This window comes from Lycium ferocissimum, unplaced genomic scaffold, assembly GCF_029784015.1.
Source record: "Lycium ferocissimum isolate CSIRO_LF1 unplaced genomic scaffold, AGI_CSIRO_Lferr_CH_V1 Chromosome12988, whole genome shotgun sequence".
Classification (NCBI taxonomy): domain Eukaryota; kingdom Viridiplantae; phylum Streptophyta; class Magnoliopsida; order Solanales; family Solanaceae; genus Lycium; species Lycium ferocissimum.
The window spans coordinates 82,973-87,978 of NW_026713095.1; positions in this window are offsets into that span (position 1 = coordinate 82,973).

Genomic DNA, 5,006 nt, shown 5'->3' on the forward strand with positions numbered 1-5,006 from the left:
TTTGGGCCAACCCCAGGGTGGGACCCCACCTTTCCCACGCCCACTTGGGCGTGGTTCATGAAATAATTAACTTTCCTTAATTAATTTTTAACCCCCTAATCTTTCTTAATATTCCATACTAATAAAATTATAAAAAATTGGGCCTTAAAACAAAATTGGGGGTTTAAAAAAAGTCTCTACCTGCCCCCAAAAAAATAGCCTTGTCCTTAATTTATCGGGGTTAGCCCCGGAAATCCCAATGTGCAAAATAGGGGATATAACAGCGGCCATAATCCCTACCCTATTTCAAGGGCCCCGTAGAAACCGCCGCTATGGGTTGGCGGGCAAAAAGGTCGGAAATTTTTCCAAAGGGTGATTTAAATAAGCCTTCCCCCAATTATTTCCCTTTCGAAATTGAATTTTAAAAAGGGCTTTTTTGGAGATATTTTGGAGACATTTTTGGAGGTAAATCTTGCCTAACTTTACTCTTCCTTAATCAAACCATCTTATTTTTCCCCCTTTTCTTTAACAACCCCTTAGTGATGGAATTTGAAGGAGGGTTTTGATGAATTTTTCCCTTAGGCTATGTATGGGGAAAATTTGATGTTTTTTTTGTTAGATTTTGACTAATCTAAGCTTATTAATCATATATCTTTCATTTTTTAGCTTTTGAATTTTGGAACCCGGGGGAGTTAGGGTTTATCCCCAAATTTTGGGGGTTTTTGTTTTAAAATTATAAATTAGGCTAATCCTTGAAAACCGCAATTAGTTGGTTGGGATGACCCTTTTTAGTACTTAATTTTACATTTTGCTTTCAAATTTTCCCCCTTTTTCCCCTTTTGGGAGTTTTCCCCAATTTTTAGATTTGGAATTGACCAAATTTAAGTAGAAACAATATTAGTATCATTCTTCATGATTTCTAATTTTAGAATTCGATTTTGGTTAGACCACTTGGGTTGGGGTTCGGGAAGGAAAGGCAAAGGATTTGAGTTTTTGGTCCGGAGCCCTTCCGGTAGGTTATGGATTACTTTGGGAGGCTTGTATAGCGAATGCATTTTTAAATTATATTGTCGGAGAACGGAAAAAAAGGGCCCTTTTGGGTATAAAGTTGGGTTGGATATTGCCTTGGGTTTGGGGCCCCCGTTATGTTTAGGGCTAGCCCCCCCGTTATGTGTAAATTTGGGGATTGTTTTATTGTCCGGTTTGATGCCGTGGTCGTTGGTAGATTTTGGATTTTTTTTATCACCTTGATTTGATTTTTATTTGCATACCTATTATTGGTATTTGTCTTGGAAAATTTTTTGGCATCCAACGTTGGAAACGTGATTCTTTTATATTATTCATCCCACATTTTTGGGTGGTAATTCTTTAATATTTTTGGCAACCCTTTTTATCTTGTTGTGATTCGGATGTTTTGGGCTTCCCCATTATTGGTATTTTGGGGGATTTTGGGAAATGACTATCGATTGTTGAACTATGCTTAAATGCATCTCTTTTAAACATATTTCGCAGGGCCCTTTTCCCCGGGGGTTCACCCCCGGAATCGTTGTTTAAGTGGGATACTTAGAAACTCTTTTTCTTGAATGACGGAGGTGGCCAATATCCTATGTTCCCTCCCGGGGGGGTTGATTTTGTGCGAAATGGTACTTGATGAAACTCCTTTTCTTGGGGTGATGGGAGAGGCCAATGTCCGGTGGTCAATTGGGAAACATTGTTGTAGGCCGATTCCCAAAAGTTGGTCCCTTTTTGTTAGTGCCGGGGCCTTGGCCCCCAAGGGGGGTGCCGGGAGAACCATGGGGGAAAAATCCAAAGGGGGCCCTCCGTTGGGCAAAGATCCAAAAAGGGGGGCACTTAGACTTTGTGAGTCACGGGGGGTTGTCAACAGACATCGATATTTTCCGGGGTACATTTTACACCGGTTTTTCTGGCATTTAAATTTTCCCCTTATTGCATTGCATTGCATTGCATTATAATTTGATTGAGATGCTTGGTGATTGTATTGTGATGTTGGATTGGATAAGATATATTCAGACTTGACATATTTGGGATTAGGTGCTTTACATAGGCGATGACTTGTTTTTGGGGTCGAAACTTACATGGCGAGAAGGATACTTTGGGAAAGATTATATTATCTTATACTTTTTGGTTTATTTGCTTATCTACCTTTTTTATTAAAATTTTGTTGCCTATGTTTGTGGGAAAATTTATGCCTACCAAAAGTTGTCTTGCCCGTTTTTTACTTCTTTTCCCCCCTTTTTTGAATGCAAAGATCGGGGGCGGATCCAAATTGTGACGTGGGGGCCAAATTCCCCTTTGGCCCTTTCGAGTTTCCGGGGTGAACTCCCTTGGTCCTTGAAGACTTTTATCTTTATGTCCTATTTTCTTGAGACATATACACTCTATGTATTAGTATTCCGGAAATTTTATTATTTCCCTTTAAACCCCTGTTATTCGAAAGACCCGGGGGTTTTAAAACATTCCCCACTTTCCCCTACTTATATATATATATATATTCGGAAATAGACCCCGGGTGTTATCGTCTTCCCCCTTTTCACTACTTATATATATATATATATATATATCGTGAGACTTACGTATTTATTCTATTCCATTGCTTAATTCATTCCCTTATGTATTTATTCATCGTTGGGTTAAGAGCTCGCTTACCGAGGTGGAAAGGTAAGTGCCCGCACGATTTAGGCAAAAATAAGTCGTGACAGAAAATGTAGTATAAAGAAAACTTTGTCGACCTTTTTTGATAAAACCAATCTTTCGTTTCTTTGTTCAAATATCTAGAAAGTTCTCTAAAAATCCCAGTCTCAAGATACTATTTAAATTGTTACACTGATACAAAAACAAATCTCAAAATTTAAAAAAATTTAACTTAAAAATATCATACACCATTGGCTTTGGTCCCCGTTTTGATACTCCCCCTTTTTCATAATAAGCGGTGTTTTTTGTTTCCACACCCTTTAAAAAATTTCCACCCCAAAAATATTATGAGTGTTTTATTAACCCCCAAAATTTAAATCCCTAGAAAAAAAAAAGGGTAATTAATGATTCTTGATTATAAATAAGGGTAAGTTTGGAAGAATAAGATCAATTTCTTCTTGAAATTCTAAAATACCACTTATTTTGAAATAAAATAAAAAGCCTAAAATACCATTTATTAAGAAATGGAGGGAGTCCCTTGTTATTGACCAGAGTCAGTTTTTAAATAGAAAAGGGTAAAGGGTCAGAATTAACCACCGACTTTCCAAGCTGAAACAAATGATTTATTGGTCATCGAAAAGAATCATATATAGTCGGTTCGTTATGAGAAAGACCGTTAATACAAGTGTACGGTTTCAATAGGAAGCACCTCCAACCATATAGCATAAGGGGCATTTGGCCCCCGGTTGGGCCGGAAAAAATTAAGAAAAAAGTTTAAAAATTTTTTTTTTTTTTGCAGTGACATTAAGTTATGAAAAAAAATTTGTTTGATAGTTTCTGGGAACTTTAGCACGGGCCCAAAACTAAGATTAAAAAATTTAAAATTTTGGGTTTTGTACATTAAGTTTTTGGGAAATATTAGTTCGATATTTTCTGCAAACTCTTCAAAACTAAAGACTTTCCATATATTTAAATTGCATAAAAATATTTAGAAAATGAACAAAAATTGAATTTTTGTCCTTACTTTAGACCTTTTTTTTTTTTTTTTTTTTCCTTGAAACAACTACATGGCATAAAGTCTCTTAATTTTTTAACAACATCCAAAAAGGGAACTAAAAGTTTTTTTCCCAAAAAAGAAGAAGAATAGTATCGTTCTAGAGACATCAAATATTTATATATTTATTTTTTTTGTTGAGATTTTAATGAGGTTACTTATAAATAAAGATAATTTTTAAAAAAAATAAAAATAAAATTTTTCTTACAAACTTTTGAAAGATGCCCTTTTAAATTTAAAAATTAAAAAAGTAAATCGAAAAGATGAAAAAAAATTAATTATTTTTTAATATAAGAAAGACTTTCATGCTATTTTTAAATTTACGTGATGAGAAAAGGACTTTTTTTCCTTTTTTTGTTAGTTTAAATGAAATATTATTTTATAAAAATGTATAATTTAATTATTTTCTCAAACACAAATGAAGATTCAATGTTCATGATTCTTTTAAACATGTTTTTTTCCCTTGTTTAAAAAAACCCCCAAAATTTTTTTTTACAGTCCAAAAAAAAAATATACAAAAAACATAAAAAGTATAAAAAACCCCTTTTTAAAAAATTATTAAAAAAATATTTATGAATTATTCCAAATATTGGAAGGGCCGGAAAAGCACGCCTTGCATTATTTTTTAGATGAAGGAGTATAAACCACAACTTACATTGTTCGTTATGTTTAGAAAATATTAGTAAGTTTACACCTCGAAAAAATTTTCCCCGATGTACGGAAAAGGGCTAACGAAGAGCACGAAGTATATGGTATTTCAATAAGTAAAGAACGACATTTGATGACCTTAAGTAAATCTCAAAAACATTCGATGTTAGACGGGAAAATCCCCCAAGAGAAGGGAAAAGGGATAATGATAAGTATCGGAGGAGATTTTTGAGTAACAAGATATCGCGACTTGATAATATTTTGGAGAAGAGTTATAACGTCCCCCAGATTGTTAAGAGGGATAAACAAGTGTTAAGAAGGTTCCATAAGGATTGGAGATCAAAAAGGTCGACAAGAACGAGTTCGGGTTGACTTGGGATTATACGGCCAAACATAGGTATAAAACCCTATGGACCGTATGTTCAAAACGAAATTTCAGCCCGGGTTGAGATCCCCCTTTTGGGGCCAAATCTACGGCCCACATACGGTCGATAAATTTACGGGCCGTATGTTGGTGGAAAAAGTTGGTCGGGGGAATTTTGTGTTATTAATAAGGGATTAAGTCTTATTTCATTTTAAATTTTCCCTTTCACTCCCTTTCTCTCTAAAACATTCTCTCCTTCTCCCCAAAAATTCAAGAAATATTAGTGTTCAACTTCATCAAACCAAGTGG